At 39.2% G+C, this 22438-nt stretch overlaps 2 long non-coding RNA genes across 2 annotated transcripts; both read left to right on the plus strand.

The window, feature by feature from the left end:
- Positions 1 to 10999: 10999 nt before the first annotated feature.
- On the plus strand, positions 11000 to 12576 carry LOC119728930. Its single transcript, XR_005271164.1, has 2 exons — positions 11000 to 11235; positions 12468 to 12576. It is a non-coding gene; the product is annotated as an uncharacterized LOC119728930 (long non-coding RNA).
- Positions 12577 to 20405: 7829 nt separating this feature from the next.
- Positions 20406 to 21982, plus strand: LOC119728935. Its single transcript, XR_005271165.1, has 2 exons — positions 20406 to 20641; positions 21874 to 21982. It is a non-coding gene; the product is annotated as an uncharacterized LOC119728935 (long non-coding RNA).
- Positions 21983 to 22438: the final 456 nt, after the last annotated feature.

Here is a 22438-nt window from a genome sequence, read left to right on the forward strand (position 1 = left end):
ATCAAACGCTGGAACGGAAGTTACGGACAAAAATGTGATTGGAAAATAAGGATATTATTGAGGGCGCCCTACATGCTATCCAGCAGTAAGCCAAATGAATATGCAAACCACAAGAGGGCGCTAGTCAGCACAACAATACAGCTACTACTTTCTGACACTCATCTTTTTCTCTTATTTCTTGTTTATTTAATACACAAACGGGTGAAAAACAGCAGATTTAATAAAATCAATTCATCAAGTGTCCACAACGAGAAACCCAACTGAAAATACTCCGTCGTTTTTACCCAAAGTGTTGTTTTTTAAGGCGTTCAACTTTAGTTGCCGTTTTCTCCGATTGCTAGTTTTTACTGGTATGTATATGGGTGTTACTTCGTGGTGTTGGTGACGAAATCTTCAGTAATATCAGGAAAAATAAATTCCTCAAAGTTGTAGTGCGCCGCGGCATGAACAGTGTTATTTTCATCCCCATCAGAAGCATCATTGGTTCCGCAAGTAGGGGCGGCTCGGTAGGCTATGGTATATATATAGTTCAGTGCACCCAATTGTTTTAGTGTCACATTTCAGAGCTCCCTCTTCTGATTTCTTTTCTGTTCAATTGCTGGATGAGTAGGCCTGTTTGTGATAACATAAGTGTCAATAAAACATTTCCTGTAACTCTTTGGTATATGAAACTGGTGTCCCTAGGCTGTTCATTTAAGGTCTCTCTCGGTTACGTCATTAAGCATTAGGCCAATCAGATTAAAGCTCGCCGCCCAGTCACATAAAATCAATTAGCTTTCGGACCACCAGTGGAAAGAGGGCACCCTCTTTCGAACACCGCTCCATGCTAAGGGTGTGACGTCACAATAATGATGCCAAGTATTGATAATAACGGTATGCATTAATTTCTGATAGTTTGGTCTGCTGTATGAACACTTTTTTTTGTTAATGTCCATCAATAAGTAACAGAATTTCATCATGTCAGTACCATGGATCAGTTCCCTGGTGTTGGTAGGGCTGTTGAGTTCCTCAAAGCTGGGGTTTTGTGCGGCAAAATACAACGTGTGTCCCGTCGAACTTGGTGAGAAAATGTAATAATTTAAACTAAACGTTTTGATCGTTGGTTCATTGATATTAACCTCAGGACATTGTCTGGGAGAAGTTCCCTTAAAACCTAGAGTTAACAAATGCGATTGTTTGCTTGTCGCGGTGTTGGTTAGTGTGTTGTACTGGGTTCATGGGTTTTTTTCGGTGGGGGAGTTTGGTTTGTTTAAAATTTCAAATGCCAAAGGTTCATTTTTTATTTTGATGTAAACAGTTATTGGAAGCAATTAGGCATATGATGTGGCTTTTTGCCAAAGTATAATCCCACCAGTTTTGCAAAACAACTGCGTTTCGTTATTTAGAGAACTTGCTAAAGTAACGATATTTCTTTGAATTCCGCTTTTATGATGCATACATATGCGCGCCGAAGGGAATTTCCACCATGAACAATATGGCTGTTATTTGTATTGTACATCAACAACAAAGTCCGCAGCAAGTTCAAACTCAAGTACTCAATAAGTCAAATTCGTGCACCTGCATAATGGTGTCATGTAAACCGAGTGAATTGAACCTTTAACATTAGACTTGAGGACAAATCGGTACAGACGTAGGCCAGGCTGACGCTAGACCGTATATCTGTCTACGCTTGCCCTGTGCGCGGCGGGCGAACAACTGGAATTCAGGTCTATACTGGTACTTGAACATTATCTATCCACATGAATAGATGTTTTGGGGTGTACATGTAAATGTTAGAATTTATCACTTTATCTTTAATTCGCTAGTGTCAGCTGCTGGAAATTTCAATGGTTGGGTTAAGCAAAATAACGAAAATTCTTTCGAGTCTCTGTAAGCTCAGCATTGCATTGTAAATAATCACATTAATTGCTTTCTGTTTTTTTAATCATTTGCAACACAAAATTAGTTTCATTATTAGATGTTTTGTCAAATTGTATCAACTTTTGAGCGATATAAAGGCAGTCACAAAGTTTAATGGGGACAGATTTGAGAAAAAAACAATATTTTAATATACAATATTTTTTATTGGAAAATAACTATTTTACTGCTAAATAATTAAGTCAATTGTAATTGCATGTCAAATTTAGTTGCATGACAAAAAGTTATGAATTGGTAACGATTTTCGGCTTCCAGGGACGAGTATCCAAGATGTCTTTAGCACATCTGGCCACCTTCAAAAGAGTATTGTGCGCCGAATTCCTTGTCCGACGTTCCGCCCTACTGAAAGTTTAGCTGGTGTTATCTGGTTCCAAGGGTCCAGCGTAGACGACCCATCAACGGTGCGTCTGATCAGCCGAGACCTGCGCGGGGGCGTCGCCAAAGACACGCCTGCCGACAAGAGGTACTCGATGTCGTCCGATCACGGACTTGTCATTGATGGAGTCGAGGACAGAGACGAGGGGAGTTTCCTTTGCCAGATTATTCCTCAAGCTGCCGAAATAAGGTTCGGGAGAGTATACCTCCAAGTCATAGGTAAAAACATCATTGCTGTATTTCAAATACATGTGCTATACAAGTCAATGACATGCCATGTAATCCAAATGAGCCAATTCCATTCAAATGAACTGTGGACTGAAAGTTCCTTTACCATTGTTGATCAGAGTTATGAATTGAGTAATTCTTGTGATTTACTGCGTAATTTACTTTTTAGACTTGCTAAAAGAGATCATGAAATGGACATTTTTAATGCTATTTCTTAAAATGCTCCTTTGTGTCCCATTTAAACCAATTTTCAATTTTCATTTTGCCGTTTCCAGGGTATTTTGGTGGCTATTTGGTTTTTATGCTAATGCGAATTTCCATATTCATGATGAGCAAAAGGTGATGTCATATCAGGCAGAAACCCCAATGTTGTTATTGGTTTGTGCACAAAAAGTTGCCAGAATTTTGGATATTTCGCTGTCGTAACTTTCTTTTCTTTTGAATCAATGTTGTGTCAGTTCATGGCAGTAAGCAAATGAGTAAACTTTTCTCACAAATGTTTTCAATGACCACTTTTTTTGGATTCACAATTTCAACAGAAAAAGACCTGATATGAACATTGCCTTACTCAAATGACATCACGGTAACAACGCCCTCAGTTGTCTGAAAAAGCATGGACAATTTTGAATGTTGAAAGAAGTGCACTTTTCACTGAAATTAACCACAAGGGATGTCACTTAGTGTTCATACACTTATGAGGGTCAAAAAGTATCACAAAATAAGTTCCTAAGAAATATTCACTTCATTGCCCTTCAAACATCCGCCTCCAAAAAAATGATACCACATCACCACGTCACTGCATTGCATAGTAGTGTTGCATATTGGGTCGGATTGACTAAGCCAGACCGACCCGAAACATTACTAATGTAAACCGATTGCGAACCAAACCGATTTGAACCCCCTAAAACCGACCCTAACAGACCCCACAAAAATTCAAGGAAAATCGACCCGAAACCGAACCGACTCCAAAACCCGAATGTCTGCCTTGGGCAACTGTGTCCGCTTTTCGTGCTTGAACTCACCCAGTCGCGTAAAGATTGTCGTCACTCAGTTACGTAACTGAATCATATCGTGCGTCACGTACAACGTGACCTTCTGGTGGCCGACATGTTATACTGTGCGTGATAGACCGCAAACCATTTTGGTTGCACGGTACCGGGCACAGTGACTCTGCAATAAATATTGTATTGTGTGAATTTCCCAAATGTTTCGGTTTATTTCGTTTTACTTCGGGTTTTAACAAAATGGCTTATACGTCCCGGAAGATCCCTTTTGGGTTTATTTGATTCAAATTGCACATTTTTAATCATTTAAAATATGCTATGCTTTCTTGAACACTGAGGGAGCTGTTGCCGTGATGTCATTTCAGGGATTCAGTTAAGGGGTTTTGTGTGCAAACGAATTTGTCATTGATTACATTTATGAGAAAGGTTTGCTCATTGGCTTACTCAATGTACTAACACATTTACGCATCAGCGAAGACAAGAAAAATTTCAAAAAGGCACATTGTGGTGTGGTAGGTTCAGTTCACTCTACAATAAACATTGTTACAGATTGTAAAGTGTAACTTTTGAAGTGTAGCAATGTGTAAATTCACGTGTCAATCACTTTAGATTTTCTCCTTGTATTGTTTACCCTTTGTTAAAGTTGGTAAAGTTACTCCAGTTTACAAAAGTGGTGATCGTTCCCACGTCACTAATTATCGCCCCATATTTGTATTGCCATGCTTCTTAAAACTGTTGGGAAAGGTTAGTTGCAAACCGTCTTGACAAATTTATTGCTAAATTTAACATACGGTCACAATCTCAATATGGCTTCAGGCCCAAATATTCGACTGAACTTGCCTTGATTAATTTAGTTGATAAAGTATATAACATCTAGTCTGGACAAACGTTAACATACAATTGGTATTTTTCTGGACCTTTCTAAGGCATTTGATACTATAAATCATGATATTCTAATTAGTAAACTACAAACATATGGTGTCAGAGGTACTGAACTCGAGTAGTTTAAAGATTACTTGAGAAATAGGAAACAATTTGTTGTCTGGCAAAATAAAAAGTCCAATTACAAACCAATCAACTGTGGAGTACCTCAGGGCTGAATCCTAGCGGTCAATCTTATTTCTTATTTATATTAATGATACTTGTAATTCTACTCGACTTCTGACGTTCATCTAAGTTGCAGATGATACAAACATATTCTACAGTAAAACAAAAAATGAATGATACTGTTGACATAATGAACAATGAGCTAACTAATGTGTTTCAGTGGTTTGTATGTATTAAATTATCTTTGAATTTTAAGAAAACACATACAATGGTTTTTACAAATCGAATTGTAGATAATAGTATTCAGATTCGTTTTCACAATAATCATATTGAAAAGGTTATTTCCTGTAAGATTTTGGGTGTCATTATTGATGATAGGCTAACGTGAATCATTGTATGAAAGTCTTACACTTATATCTCGCCACCTTGGCATTCTTAGAAAACTTAGTTATTTTGTCCCATCCCGTATTCTATTTTCAATTTATAATACGTTATCCTTGCCTCATCTTCAATATGGAATACTTTCCTGGGGAAATACTCATAAAACCTACCTTGATAAATTGCTAGTTATACGGAAGAAATCTTTAAGACTGATTAATGGTTTTAGTTTTAAAGATCACTCTGCCCCGCTATTTGTTAAGTTCAACACCTCATCTGTTTATGATTTATATAAATATAAATTGTGTGCTCTTATGTATAATTTTGAAAAGAAAAAAAAAACTGCCTTTGAATATCAAATCGTGTTTTGTAGAGAACACAGATATTCATTATTACGACACAAAGTCGCCAAATAAGCTTCATCTTAATAAAGTTAAAACATCCCTACACCTCCCAACTGTACGACACCAGGGACTTCTCCTTTGGAATAAAATTCGATCTTCCTGCCCAATGACCTCAATTAGAGCATGTAAATTGTATTATAAAAACTACCAGGAGCTCATGAATTTAATACTGTAACATATTATTGATATATCCTGTGATTATTCATGAATTGTATAACTACATGTATTCTTTGTGAAGGGGGCAGACCTAGTACAAGCTTCGGCTTCTTGTCTGGCCTCCCCATACTATTATTTCAAGTTCCTTTAAAATACGCGATGTACATTATTTAACTGATTACCTTGTAGTATGGAAATAAACCTGAAACCTGAAACCTAAAACCATACTTGAGCAGATTCTGTTCTCAAGGTTTGTTTATGTATTAAAAGGACGGAATATAAGTCCCTGGGATAGGGCCATTTAATTGAAAAAATGTATGATAAATTTTAATATTTTTTTTGTAGGGTACCTTGGGACATCCGAAAATGGTGCTCTTAAATTGCACAGCCGGTATTTTGCCTTCCAGCTCCAAAAACTGATATTTTGGGAGCTTATTTTTTTGAGAAACTGCTAAAATCATATTTTTGGCCTCTGCTGTCTCAAAAATGGTCCCGTCGTAACCTATTTGCACTTTTAACATCCTCATAGGATGGGTAAACAAGAAAAAATAAGGGTTGCCCCAAGTTTATCTGTATTTGTGTTCCCAGGTTATATATATGGCTTTGCGGACACCCCCAAATCCTGTAACTTTGCCCTGTTTGGGGACAGAAATGAGTTTGAAACTGATACTTATTCCAAAGATACACATTTTTTTATAATTTCAAAACTGCCTAAAACCACAAGCTTAAATTACAGTGGTTGATCGGCTTTCTGTCTTGAAAATTGGGCTCGCCATGGCCGTTTCTGCTTCCCCTACCCCCGAATCACTCAAAACGGCGTTATAGTGTGTGGCATAGCAAACCTATTTTGCATTTTATGATAACAGTGCCAAATGCGTTACAGACACAGACCAATATCATATCAACAAATGTGGATATTGGAGTATCGCAGATCTGGCCCTTGACGGCCGTGGGAACCATTATTTTAAAAGCGATGAGTCATGATGAGTCAGCACTATTTTGTAATGCGGTTTCTCGTGCAATTTGGAGGCTAACATGCATGCCTTTTTTGTACACGCTTAGATGCAAAACAGACATTAACAATGGATTTTCTTTCAATACCTCAATGAAAAAAGCTTAATAATGCCTGCCAGGTGATGTCAGGTCTGGCTACACCTGCAAGAATTGTACTGCACTCTAATGTAGAATACAGATGTATGTAGACCTACAAAGTTGGTTGGGAATTCAAGTTCTGACTCGCCAAAAAATGACGTCCTGGCAATGTTTAAGACCTTCCACTATCATAGCAGGAATGGGTCTGGCAAAAACCTTGCCCCATAAATAAAATTCAACTGATTTTAGTGACCACTAAAATGCAATTCTGTTTCAAGCTTCGGTGAAAACAAAATTGTCTAGGTCATTTTCATCGGTATACAGATATGCTTGTAAAATGCAGCGAGGGTGATTTCTTATTATTTATGGGGTTTCGAGAGACAAGCTGGATACAAGTTGGAGGGGTGGGCGGGGGGGGGGGAGGCGGGGTTTGGACTATCTTCAATATCTATATGCACATTCCTAATAAGTTGCATTCGTTGTCTATTATGTGCAAATAAGTGAAAATATGTCATGGGAACACCATTTAGGGGAACTTACGTAGCACATATATAATATACATTTGCTAAGAGAAGAGGCCTATACGCACTGGAGTATTTTTTTTCAGGGGGGGGGGGGCAGAACATGCCCCCCCCCCCCCGACGATCCGCCCTCCCCCGGGGCCATGCCCCACATTCCCGATCGTGTCCAATCTGTAAAACTGAATGTGTTTTACATGCATTTCATTATTTAATTAAACGTTTTTGGTGCATCCCTTGTATGTTGGTCAGTGACAGGTCCAACTTAACGAAGTCTTACAGCTACCGACAGAAACTTTTTTGAACTTGCTTCCACACAACAAAATAAGCAAAATGAATTAAACCAATGAATTATGACTTTCTGTTTGTTTGGGAAAAACGGATGACAAAATGTGGTGTAGTAGTGAGCCCCTGCAAACTGACCTCCCCCAACGGTGGATTAAATGGGGAGGGTCCCTCCTCTGTCTTTTGTTACGTTATTTTGCTAAAATAAGGCAGCTATTGTTTACATCGCCCGCAAAAACTCAACAAAAACAATAAATCTGCACCCTCTTCCCTTGCTTTCCGTATTTAACACATTTTTTTTGTGGGGGGGGGGGGCAGGAATTGAGTTGAAGAACAAATGTGTCCACAAATGTCCGCCCAAAATTTAATATGAAAAGCATGGAGAGGGGTGCAGCTTTATTGTTTTTGTTGAGTTTTGTGGGTGGTTTATGCAATAGCTTCCTTTTTAGCGACGTAACTAAAATGAAAGAGGGGCACGGGCCCCGTCCCCCCCCCTCGCCCCTCCCCCTTTTATCCGCAGTTGGTGGAGGTCAGTTTGTGGGGGATCACGCCCACTATGCCACTTTTTGCAATCCGTTTTTACCAAACCAACAGAAATGCTATATGTCTAATTCATTGGTATCATTTTGCTTATTTTGTTGTGTTGAATCAATTTTAAAAAGTTTGCGTAGCTGTATAAGACTTCGTTAAGTTGGACCCGTATGACCAACATGCCCGGGCTGCACTAAAAATATGTAATTAATTAAATGTACAAACAAATCACTTTTTCTATGGACAGATTAGACAAGAACAGGAATATGGGCCATGGCCCCGGGGGCGGGAGGATCTCGGGGGGAGACGGGTTAATGGTGCCCCCCCATCCCCGAAAAAAATGATCCCAGTGCGTATAGGCCTTTTGTTTCAGAAATTGCACATTGAACCTCAATGTGCTATGTAAGTTTTCCCTAAATGGTGTTCCCATGACATATTTCCGCCCATTTGCACATAATAGACCACAATGTGCATGTACTAGGAATTCGATATGCATAGATATTTGTTTATATCCAAACCCCGCCCCCTTCCCCCAAGCCCTCCAGCTTTTAACCACCTTGCCCTTCGACAAATCACCATCGCTGCATTTTACAAGCATGTCTGTAAATGGATACTTAGGTTAACGTTGATGAAAATGAACTAGAAATATTTTTTTCACCGAAGCTTGAAACAGATTTGCATTTAAAAAAAAATGCTGATTCAGCATATTTTGTTACTAAAAAACAGTTGATTTTTATTTGTGGGGCAAGGTTTTTGCCAGACCCATTCGTGCAGCTATGATAGTGGAAGGTCTGAAACATTTAAACATTGCCAGGACGTCATTTTGGCAGGTCAGAACTTGAATTCACAACTAACTTTGTGAAGGTCTACATATAAATCTGTATTCTACATTACAGTGCAGTACCATTCTTGCAGGTATAGCAAGGCCTGACATCAGCTGGCAGGCATTATTGTTTTTTTCATTGAGGTATTGAAAGAAAATCCATTGTTTATGCCTGTTTCACATCCAAGCGTGTAGAAAAAAAGGCAGAAAAGCATGTTAGCTTCCATATTGCACGAGAAAACGCATTACAAAGTAATGCTGACTCATCATGACTCATCACTTTTAAAATGATGGCTCCCACGGCCGTCAAGGTCGAGATCCGCGATGCTCCAATATCCACATTTGTTGATATGATATTGGTCTATCTCTGTACCACATTTGGCACTGTTATCATAAAATGCAAAATAGGTTTGCAATGCCACACACTATAACGCCGTTTTGAGTGATTCGGGGGTAGGGGAAGCAGAAACGGCCATGGCGAGCCCAATTTTCAAGACAGAAAGCCGATCAACCACTGTAATTTAAGCTTGTGGTTTTAGGCAGTTTTGAAATTATAAAAAAATGTGTATCTTTGGAATAAGTATCATTTCAAACTCATTTCTGTCCCCAAACAAGGCAAAGTTACAGGATTTGGGGGTGTCCGCAAAGCAATATATACCCTGGGAACACGAATACGAATAAACTTGGGACAACCCTTATTTTTTCTTGTTCACCCATCCTATGAGGATGTTAAAAGTGCAAATAGGTTACGACGGGACCATTTTTGAGACAGCAGAGGCCAAAAATATGATTTTAGCAGTTTCTCAAAAAAATAAGCTCCCAAAATATCAGTTTTTGGAGCTGGAAGGCAAAAATACCGGCTGTGCAACTTAAGAGCACCATTTTCGGATGTCCAAAGGTATCCTTTAACAGATATAATATTAAGATTAAATGGCCCTATCCCAGGGACTATATAGGACGTCATGACTTGCATGAATAAAACGCAAATGTAAACGTCATTTAATATCAAGCCGATAGCAGCAATGAACAATCTGGATTTCAATCATCATGCGCTAAGACAAAAAGATGTCAACAAGTGAAGCGAGAAAACGAGGAACAAAATCAGTACCAAAGGCGTTAAATACGTCAGGTATCTAGATTTCTTCATTTTAATGAACTTAAAATGAGCAGAGAAGAAGTATCCACACATTTCAGAAGAGTAAAAGGAAATAACAAGAAAAATCCTGCGAGGGACAGCAACAAAATCAGCAGCAAATGAGTAATACGTTCGTTTAACAACAACTAATTAATATTATTGTTAGCAATTTTTACGTGCATATAGGTCTAGCTTTTTCGCAATTAACATGGTAACACGCATAGTATATTCAGATTAACAACAATAAGTGGTCGTATGAATAAAAACTAGCAAATGCTAGGAAGTTTTAGCAAAAAGTAAAATCATTTACTTTAGAGTTAAAGCGATAAGGAAAAGCAAATGCTTGATTCTGTATGAATACAAGTTTTCTTTTACTGTTTACTAGCATTCACTAGACAACAGGGAGCAAATGCTTATTACTGTTGGATTGAGTACATGGACGAATGGTTGACAGCATGTATTTTGTGAGTACGAACTGGCACACACACAGGGTTTACACGTAGGGCAATAAACCAAGTCAATGTGATGCATACAGTACAGTCAGCAGTTGATAATTTTATCCTCAAATCCAGCAAAAACGATGAAGACCATTTTCGGCAGTTGCAGGATACCGAAAGTATTCATCAAAATTCATGACAATTGTAAAGCTCCACATAAACGAAATAAAATCTAGTGGTGACTTTCTAAAATTCAAATTGAGAATTGAGCTTGGCGATGTTCAGGGGCGAAATGAAAGTATCGATATAAGGAATTCGTGTGATATAAGTGTTAAAATAATAGGGAAAACCTATATTATAATGTATTTTTTGAACGTTTTTGTATTTATTTCACGCGATAAAGATTTAAAAATGCAACAATTTTTTTGCGCAGACGTGTTGCTTTATATTTTCAAGTGTGACCTGTCGTGTTTTACAACAGACAGGTCTCGGTAACATTTCTAATATAATCATAAGCATAGTACATAGGCTGTACAATATGATGAGCCATTATTTTGATAACATAATTAGCGCCCTCTGTAGTTACAGAAACTTTTTATTGCAACGCCCTCGCTTGGTTCCTTAACTTTCCTGCAATCACATTCTAGCATAACTAGAGCATTGGCCAGGAACATTTCAACATACCTTGCATTCCAGAATATTGTTAACACTTTCTGAGCTGCATTGCGTGCTGCATAACTTAGCTTTCGTGTAATGACAAGGCATTGCTAGAGACAATCATCCACTTGCTTGCGATCAGACCACACCTACAATTTAGAAGTGCTCTGATTATAGCTCAACTACAGCTAGTTGGGGACAATTTCCCCTTCGTTTGGTGGTGGCACGACCGTTGTTCAGCCTAGGCGGTGAGTACACACCTAATTTTTATATCTTTCTTTCCAATTTTTATTGTAAATTTTGTAGAAGCCTGGTGTAAAGATACTATGGATAGATTTTCACATAATACAAAGGGTTTGATTCTCTTCAATTGTAATTATGCTTGAAAGAGAAGAGTTCTCGATATTAAAGAGAATACATACTATAAAATATCACCTTTTCCCACCAGCTTTAGGCATAATTGGCCATAATTGTAAGGTGAATTAGCAAGAAATGTAAAGCAATAACTAAAGTAGAACGTGCTTCTTCAAGTTTCTCTTATTACCTGATGCTTAAGTAAACTAAAGCACTGTTTCAGAGACCATGGGCAGTATTATGCACCATGAGGCTCCGCCAAATATTAGTTTAAATGTTAGAATTATCTTATTAGTTTTGTAACTGATTGGATTTTGTTAAGCAAGGAAAAATTAAATGGATGACAACCAGTTTCCACGATGGCAAGTTTTACAAATATATGTACACATTCCAAATAGCTTCAGTTAAATAATTAAATTCCTGGATGTTGAAGTTTTTCCAATTTTATCAGCAAAAGCTAAGATTAAAACACGCAACAGTAATTTTATGTACCCGACATGAAACAGTCGTTGTATACAACCATGTGCTTTACCCGCAAACGTTTTCACCAGATTGATACGATAAATGAATCCCAAATTACCCTTTTTCGATTCAGCACATGGACTTGAGATTTGCACAATGGAAACAGGGATGATAATGAGAGAATATGGCATAGTAATTATGTAATATATCTAGCAAATTTATCCTTAATAGTTAGAGTTTGGGACACAATTTAACCTACCTACCTACACGTTTGGTGGCGGACCCGAAAAGGACCGTTTCGCACAGCGCATTATAAGATGGCAAGCCACATGTGATATAAATAGACATGATGGAATCACGGTTTTGCATAAACACTACGGTGTGTCCTAAAGGACACGGACTCTGACAATAATAATTATTCGCTGGCCTATTATTAATGGATGGATTTGGGATTTTATAATGCATTTATTGCATATCCTTGGAGCTTTGATAAGAAAATATATTGAACCTCTTTCAGGATTATATGGTACAATTGTTACAGATAAATTAACGTATTTACATTGCGGAGCTAAGCTGTAAATGCTGAATTGAATTGCTATGTACATGTATTTTTAAATGATAACAAACTAATGAGATGTCCATTTTGTTTTCTTTAATTCCACAGACGTACAACTGTATACCCATTTGACTGTCGTTTTTTTTGGTATATATATTCGAGAGAGCCACAACTGTATATTTTGTATAGATTCATCCGAATAAATTAATCAAATCTAGTCATCTCTCCGTGTCCACTCGCTTCACATCAATATTTATTAACTATAAGTAGCCTTCGGCCACATGAGGAGTTCCCTGCTAGACCAAACCAATAACTCTTCCCTTGGCTACAAATGGCGTAGTCGGCAGTTGATTCTTTGAACACTAAGAATCTTCTTTTGATGTGAAGCATTGAAAGACATTTGCAATCTTCCATTGAAAAAGTGGACTAATAGATTTCGGGGATATTAACGGCAGTCAAATAAATAGGGTATAGGCTACTGGTGAACAATCTGGAGGCTACCCCGCCCGACATTTAGTCCTGCAGTCGTCTACCTCGCTAGCAGCAGACTCCATCCTGCAATCAAGGGACTTTGTCCTGCTGTCAAGTGGGTCCATCTTGCTGGCCGCAGGCTCCCCACTACAAGCAATATCTGCAGCTTCGTTGCCTACCTTGCTAGCCAGGGACTCCATCCTGCAATATCTGCAGCCGAGTCGTCTACCTTGCTAGCCAGGGACTTCATCCGGCAGATAAGTCGTCCGCCTTGCTAGCCAGGGACTCCATCCGCCAAAAATCCAGGGACTTCGTCCTGCAGCCAAGTCGTCCGCCTTGCTAGCCAGGGACTCCATCCGCCAAAAATCCAGGGACTTCGTCCTGCAGCTTTGTCGCCTACCTTGCTAGCCAGGGACTCCATCCTGCAATAATCCAGGGACTTCGTCCTGCAGCCAAGTCGTCCGCCTTGCTAGCCAGGGACTCCATCCGCCAAAAATCCAGGGACTTCGTCCTGCAGCTTTGTCGCCTACCTTGCTAGCCAGGGACTCCATCCAGCAAGCCAGAGACTTCGTCCTACAGCCAAGTTGGTCCTCCTTTCTAGCCAGTGACTGCTATACCGGTGAACCTAAGTAGTTACCCAAAACAAATATAGGACAACTAATTTTTGCACTACTAGTGAAAGGTCCCAACTAAATTGAGTGTTGAAGCGGAACATATTTTTTTCTTTATTCTGCATTGAGTGTATATAAGGAATTGTAACATAGAAGTGAAGTTAATTGCTATCAACAAAATTAAGTTCAGCAACCGATAAATTTGTGTTATGTACAGGAACTGCCTGACGGATATACTGTAGATACATGTAAATACATAATTGAAAAGAGTGGAGCTTTGCCTTTTGTACACGTTTTAACAGAAAATTGGTGACAGATAGAATATTGGAAGCTCTACATCTTACCAAAATCCAACTGTCAGCTTTCAATTCTTGATTTTTTTGCATATTATAAACCTAAGCATTTAACAATCACTGTCATCCTTTACTGTTCTTAGTGTAAGCAGACGTTCGTAAATTTATAATAACTTTGGCGCAGTCTTTTCTCTTTTTATTTTGTTTGTGTGCATACAGGTTATTCGTGTATTGACACCTGCCGGGGTGACCAACGATCGTGCCATTCCACTCTTCACACTGCTACATTGACTGTCGTCAGTGGACTTATGCCTCTGCATTGCACTTGTTGACGTACCGCTCACTGCTACTCGTTGCTTGTCGTAACATACAACGCTTGGTGCAAGTTAAGGTATAAGTGCATGCGATTTCCGTTCGCGAATTTGAGCTGGCACAGCGCATCATTTTTTTCACATGTATTAACCTTCTTTCCCCATTGTAGATAGATAGAATTAGTCAAGTTGAGAAATGGATTCTGAAGAGGTAGATTCAGGGCCTAGTGTCTCAAAACTAATGTCTGAGATCCAGGAACTTCGTGAACTTGTTCAGGAAAATCAAGCAACATCTTATAAGGCGAAAAAATCCAGTCCTAGTTACTTGGTAGTTCCTAGTCAGAAGATTTCTTCTTTTTCTGGGCAAACTGTGACTAAATTAGAAGATTGGATATATGACATAACCACAGCAATTAAGTCTCGACCTTTGGCGAAGGAAGCTGAAGTTGATTTTGCCTTACAACATCTTAGTGGTCCAGCCCGTGAAGAAGTTAAATATCATAGGAAGGATAATCTTGATGAGGTATTCTCAGTCCTAAGAGAGGTTTTTGGCGATCAAGGCTCAAATGTCCAACTACAAAGAGCTTTTTTTGAAAGGAAGCAGAAGTCTGAAGAAAATTTGAGAGATTTTTCTCATTCTCTTTTGGATTTATTTGGACGGGCAGCCCGTAAATCTCCTCAACTTATGGAGAAACGGGAACATTTGCTCAAGGATCAGTTTGCAGAAGGTGTTTCTGATGTCCTTCTCAGAAAGTATCTTAAAAGTAAGATACGAGAGTCTCCATCGTTAGAATTCTTTGAACTTCGGACAGAGGCCATCGAATGGGCAGAAGAAGGAGAAAAGCAGGAGGCAACAAACATCCAGATACCCAAACAGGTTCAAGTTGAAGCAGCAACTGCTAGGTCAGACACCAAGACACTTATTGATCTAATGTATAAACAACAGAAACAAATGGATACCCAACAGAAGCAAATTGAGGATCTGACTAAACTGATGCATCAAAAGCTCACAGATATATCCAGAAGTCCACAAGCATACAACAGAACACCAAACAACAACAGAATCAAGTGTGATCATTGTAACAAAGCAGGCCACACTAAAGACAACTGCTACAAACGACAGATACAAGACGCAAACAACACCATTGAAGAACTTCGCAAAGTAATCAATGCACCAAAGTCCACACAGGAAAACTAGACACTCTCTGCGAATTGGGTCCCTCGGCAGAGAGGGAGGTTGTGGACCCTACTTCAATTTCGTCATGTCACGCCACTTTTGGGGAAGGTAACAAGTTGGTTGCTGATTGTCCTATACTCACTATAAAACTGGGAGATATTGATGCCACCTGTCTGATTGACACTGGATCCATGGTCTCAACTGTCACAGAGGACTTCTTTCGCAACCATTTGCAACCAACAGGAAGCACTATTAAGCAGAACAGTCCCTGTCTTCGTATAACGGCAGCTAATGGCTTAGAGATTCCTTATGTTGGATACATAGAAGTTGATGTAAATTGTGATGGTATTGTTTTGAGTCAAATGGGATTCTTAGTTGTCCGTGATCCACTGGATGTAGAATGTAAAGAGCAGAAGCACAAGGTTCCAGGAATTCTTGGAATGAATGTGTTGGCATTTTTGGTCGATTCCCTGACAGATAGTTGTCTCAGGGAGTCTTCCCCTTTGCATTTTCTAAGATCTGTTTTGAGCATGCAGATTGAGGCGCAGGTTAAGGAGCAAGAGATGGTTGCCATTGTAAAATCTTGTAACCAGGTGGTATACATCCCCCCAGAAACGTCAGTGACGGTGATGGCCAGAGTGCCACAAGATCTTCCTTTTCAACTGGCAGTAGTCGAACCACTGCGGAATAGCGATCATTTTCCTGTAGGGATTCTTGTAGCTTCTACATTAGTTGAAGTGAAGAAGTCTTTTCCGGTGAGAATAGACAACATTTCTCGGTCTGGTTATACTCTCCATCCCAAGACTAGACTTGGAGTGTTACGTTCAGTTGACAGTGTGGGGCAGGACTCAGGTGAATTAAATTTCACAGTAACTGCAAGTGAAATTCGTGTTGATCGAGCAGATACGAGCACCGCCTCGCCAGTTCCAATAGATTTGTCTGAGTTTGAGGGTGACGACCAGCAGATGGAGAAGATACAGAAGTTGCTAGAAAAACATAGAGATGTGTTTGCCACTCATGATCTTGACCTAGGTGACACTGACACCGTAGAACATCACATAAAAACAACAACTTCAGAACCTACAGCACAAGCATTCAGGCGCATTCCACCTAATCAATACAACGAAGTAAAGAAACACATCCAGAAACTTCTTGACCACAACATCATACATGAAAGTTTTAGCCCATATGCCGCTCCCATTGTGTTGGCTAGGAAGAAGGATGGTTCTTTACGTATGTGTGTAGATTATAGGCGCCTAAACGAAGTCACAAAGAAAGATGCTTTCCCTCTTCCACGTATTGATGAACTCATTGACGCTCCAGTCGGTGCCAAGTTTTTCTCTTCCTTGGACTTGGCCAGTGGATATCATCAGGTTAGAGTAAGAGATGAAGATAAAGAAAAAACGGCATTTGTGACACCTATGGGGTTATACGAATATACTAGAATGCCATTTGGCCTCTGTGGAGCACCAGCTACTTTTCAGAGACTTATGCAGAGATGCATGGGAGATCTTATGTATCAGATGGTCTTTGTCTATCTTGATGACATTTGTATCTTTTCCAAGACCTTTGATGATCATTTACAGCATCTTGACACTGTTTTTAACAGACTGAGAGAACATAAACTCAAGTTGAAGCCTTCCAAGTGCCACTTGTTCTGCAAGAAAATATCTTATCTGGGTCATGTGTTATCTGAAGATGGTGTTTCATCGAATCCCGACAAGACCAAAGCCATTGTCGACTGGCCTGTTCCTCGTACAGTCAAGATGCTGCGAGCCTTTTTAGGTTTTGCGAGCTATTATCGACGTTATGTCCCTAACTTTGCAAGGATTGCGAAGCCACTACATACTTTGGTTGGTCAGTGTCGTAGCAGTTCTCCAAAAGTTTTCCGAAAACATTGGACTCCAGAATGTCAAACAGCCATGGATGAACTGAAATCCAAGTTTGTTAACCCACCTATTTTGTCATTTGCAGACTTCACTAAACCCTTTATTTTGGATGTAGATGCTAGTCTGAGTGGGTTAGGTGCTGTGTTATCTCAGATCCAGGACAATCAGGAAAAGGTCATAGCGTATGCGAGTCGTTCTCTTCGAGAAAACGAGAAAAAGATGGAAAACTACAGCTCAAGAAAACTGGAAATGATGGGACTAAAATGGGCCATAACAGAGAAGTTCAAAGACTACCTATATGGATCTACTTTCACTGTTAGAACCGACAACAATCCTTTGAGTCACCTTAGCACAGCAAAACTTGGAGCAACAGAACAGAGATGGGTTTCAAGTCTGGCACCATTTGATTTTAATATAGTCTATCGTCCTGGTCGTGCCAATCGAAATGCTGACGGCTTATCTCGACAGTGCTCGATAGAAACTGAAGACAGCTGCACAATTTCTGAAATGGTAGCAATAAGTGGAAATGCTCAGTTTCCCTTCACTCCTTTGCCAGTGGATTTGCAGGTGAAAATGTCGGAGAATGTCGTTGACCTTGGTCCAATGCGAATTCAAGCAGAAATTGGCTCCACTATATCTGCCTTTCCATCTTTGTCAAATTCCGAACTGATCAAATTACAGGAAGTTGATCCAGACATACACCGCTACTTAGGTTACCACAACTCCAAAGACGCAGATAAAGCCGGTAGGAAAACAGAATCGTCCGCTGTAAAAGTTCTTTTGAGACAGACTAAACATCTTTCACTTCGAAATGGTGTTTTGTACAGGGAGGTAACGGATCCTAAACTTGGTCCACTACATCAGCTAGTTCTGCCTTCATCACTCAAGTCGAGAATTCTTACAAGCTTACATAATGACTTTGGGCACCAAGGAGAAGAGAGAACAATGTCATTGGTTCGTCGTCGTTGTTATTGGCCGCATATGTACCGTGATGTGAAGAAATGGGTTCATGAGTGTGAGCGCTGCTCGGTTGCCAAACTACCTACACCAACTGTGAGAAATCCTCTGGGACATTTGGTCGCCTCAAAGCCTTTGGAGATCATTGCTATTGATTTCACATTGTTAGAACCATCCACAGACCATACAGAAAATGTCTTGGTGATCACGGATATTTTTACAAAGTTCACTGTAGCTGTTCCAACAAAGGATCAAACTGCAAGGACTACAGCTGCTGCATTAGTCAAAGAGTGGTTCATGAAATATGGGGTTCCTCGACGTATTCATTCTGATCAGGGTCGTCAGTTTGAGAGTGTGCTAATTCAGCACTTTTGTCAGTTCTACAACATCCACAAATCAAGAACTACAGCATATCATCCTCAGGGCAATGCACAATGCGAACGATTCAACAGAACGATGCATAACCTACTTCGTACCCTGTCAGACGAACAGAAACGTGCTTGGCCAAAGTACCTACCAGAACTAGTCTTTGCCTACAATTCCACAGAACACTCTTCTACAGGTTTTTCTCCCTTTTATCTAATGTTTGGTCGTCAACCTTTCTTGCCGGTTGACTTGTTACTAAACACAGATGTGTTAAAGGGTTCTGACGACAATTGGCTGCTACTTCATCAGTCTCGACTTAAAGAAGCCTACCGTTTAGCACAAACCAAGCTACAGCACCAGTTGAGGAAGAGCAAGAAACACTTTGACCGCAAAGCTAATCCCAACATCTTCAAAATAGGTGATCTTGTTTACCTTCGTAAACATAGTCGTGGCAGAAGTAAGATTCAGGACTATTATTTTCCAGACATATATCGAGTAGTACAGCGACCAGATATGACTTCTTTTGTGTACTTCATAGAACTGGCAGATGGAAGCGGTAAACAAAAAACCGTGAATTCTGCTGAGCTGAAATTGGTCCCTACAATCCCAACATCCTTTCCTTCTCCAAGTCAGGAAATAGATAAGGTGATGGTGAGTTCCTCAGATTCTGGTTCAGACTCGGAATATGACATTGAAGTTTTCTTGCCGGCTGAGGATGTAGTTGTGGATTCGGTTCCAGAGCCAGATAGACCGGTTGCCCCAGATCCTGAGGCAAGACCCCCTCCAAAACCTTCATTGAGACGTCAACTTCCACAACGACCTCCAGTTGCATTGCGTCGATCTCGACGAACTACAAAGGGTCAACACAGTAATCCACATCGTGAACCACGCTCAGTCTTGAATCGCCAACATATCACATTTGATAGCAACAGACAAATAATATTGCTATTGATCTTTCTTGTGATCCTTCTTGTAGCAATTAACATTGGACAAATAGTTGGATATTTTCATTTACTCTGGCTATTTCCATCATGTATCCTTGTCATATTGATCCAGCCATGTTTTCAGTGGTGTTGGCGACACAGGATGAGAATTGTTGATGTTGTAACGTTCATGAAGTCATTGGATGGTTGACTACAGTGGTTTAGTTATGAAGTTTGTACATATTTTTAATATACATTTATAAATTAGCTTTAATCAAGGGTAGATTGAAGTAAATTTAAAATAAGGCCATAGTGTCGAGGTTACTTCGCATATTTAGATGTGACCGCATTGTCAGTTTAATTAGCGAATTGTAGGTATTGTCAAGTTTCTTATCAGCCGTTTACATGCCCTATTCGCAGAATGACTAGAAGGATTCATCAGTGCATTGAGGTTAACTCGTTTCTAGGGACATCCTAGGTTGGACTGTTTTGTATAATACCCTCCTAGATAGTTCTATCATACTAGGGGACATTTGGTTTGAATAGTAGCCTAGTTTATCATCTTTATTGTGATATTTAGAACATCTTTATATTAGTCCATGAGGTCAACTCGCTCTTAGTGATATACTGAGTCTGGACTACAAGATATTTCTAATTGATATTGATCACTAGGTATTCACCATGCAGTATCCTCTAGGAAGATTCTAGGATAAGTTGGCATTTGTAGAGGCAGAAACTTGAACTTGTACATACTACCATCTAACTACTGCTACTTATTCCTCATAGTCTACTTATTCCTCGTATAGTTTTCTTTTTTTTTAAATTAGGGGGTGAGTGTGACCTGTCGTGTTTTACAACAGACAGGTCTCGGTAACATTTCTAATATAATCATAAGCATAGTACATAGGCTGTACAATATGATGAGCCATTATTTTGATAACATAATTAGCGCCCTCTGTAGTTACAGAAACTTTTTATTGCAACGCCCTCGCTTGGTTCCTTAACTTTCCTGCAATCACATTCTAGCATAACTAGAGCATTGGCCAGGAACATTTCAACATACCTTGCATTCCAGAATATTGTTAACACTTTCTGAGCTGCATTGCGTGCTGCATAACTTAGCTTTCGTGTAATGACAAGGCATTGCTAGAGACAATCATCCACTTGCTTGCGATCAGACCACACCTACAATTTAGAAGTGCTCTGATTATAGCTCAACTACAGCTAGTTGGGGACAATTTCCCCTTCGTTTGGTGGTGGCACGACCGTTGTTCAGCCTAGGCGGTGAGTACACACCTAATTTTTATATCTTTCTTTCCAATTTTTATTGTAAATTTTGTAGAAGCCTGGTGTAAAGATACTATGGATAGATTTTCACATAACACAAAGGGTTTGATTCTCTTCAATTGTAATTATGCTTGAAAGAGAAGAGTTCTCGATATTAAAGAGAATACATGCTATAAAATATCACCTTTTCCCACCAGCTTTAGGCATAATTGGCCATAATTGTAAGGTGAATTAGCAAGAAATGTAAAGCAATAACTAAAGTAGAACGTGCTTCTTCAAGTTTCTCTTATTACCTGATGCTTAAGTAAACTAAAGCACTGTTTCAGAGACCATGGGCAGTATTATGCACCATGAGGCTCCGCCAAATATTAGTTTAAATGTTAGAATTATCTTATTAGTTTTGTAACTGATTGGATTTTGTTAAGCAAGGAAAAATTAAATGGATGACAACCAGTTTCCACGATGGCAAGTTTTACAAATATATGTACACATTCCAAATAGCTTCAGTTAAATAATTAAATTCCTGGATGTTGAAGTTTTTCCAATTTTATCAGCAAAAGCTAAGATTAAAACACGCAACAGTAATTTTATGTACCCGACATGAAACAGTCGTTGTATACAACCATGTGCTTTACCCGCAAACGTTTTCACCAGATTGATACGATAAATGAATCCCAAATTACCCTTTTTCGATTCAGCACATGGACTTGAGATTTGCACAATGGAAACAGGGATGATAATGAGAGAATATGGCATAGTAATTATGTAATATATCTAGCAAATTTATCCTTAATAGTTAGAGTTTGGGACACAATTTAACCTACCTACCTACACGTTTGGTGGCGGACCCGAAAAGGACCGTTTCGCACAGCGCATTATAAGATGGCAAGCCACATGTGATATAAATAGACATGATGGAATCACGGTTTTGCATAAACACTACGGTGTGTCCTAAAGGACACGGACTCTGACAATAATAATTATTCGCTGGCCTATTATTAATGGATGGATTTGGGATTTTATAATGCATTTATTGCATATCCTTGGAGCTTTGATAAGAAAATATATTGAACCTCTTTCAGGATTATATGGTACAATTGTTACAGATAAATTAACGTATTTACATTGCGGAGCTAAGCTGTAAATGCTGAATTGAATTGCTATGTACATGTATTTTTAAATGATAACAAACTAATGAGATGTCCATTTTGTTTTCTTTAATTCCACAGACGTACAACTGTATACCCATTTGACTGTCGTTTTTTTTGGTATATATATTCGAGAGAGCCACAACTGTATATTTTGTATAGATTCATCCGAATAAATTAATCAAATCTAGTCATCTCTCCGTGTCCACTCGCTTCACATCAATATTTATTAACTATAAGTAGCCTTCGGCCACAAGAGGAGTTCCCTGCTAGACCAAACCAATAACTCTTCCCTTGGCTACACAAGGTAGCCTCAACCCAGTCTTGAAAAATGACAAATAAATACTTGAAATCTAAAGCATTCACTCCTTTCTTCATATAAAACGAAGCAAACACTTGAAGTATGGCGAAAGCTAAAAAGCTAAAAAGTAAATAATGCTAGATTTTTTTAATTCATACGACCCAAGGATCTTAAAAAAAAAAAGGACGAACCTGTGTTCACAGGAACGGAGTGACCATCTCCTTTTTGTTTAGCGATTGGGCCAGACTCATATGCTGCTGTGGGGGATCGGCACACCTCCACAGCGAGTCTGTTACCTTCCCAGCATTGAATAATGCTGTTATCCATTTAACACCTGGGTTGAGA

Source organism: Patiria miniata, unplaced genomic scaffold, assembly GCF_015706575.1.
Source record: "Patiria miniata isolate m_02_andy unplaced genomic scaffold, ASM1570657v1 HiC_scaffold_1, whole genome shotgun sequence".
Taxonomy (NCBI): Eukaryota; Metazoa; Echinodermata; class Asteroidea; order Valvatida; family Asterinidae; genus Patiria; species Patiria miniata.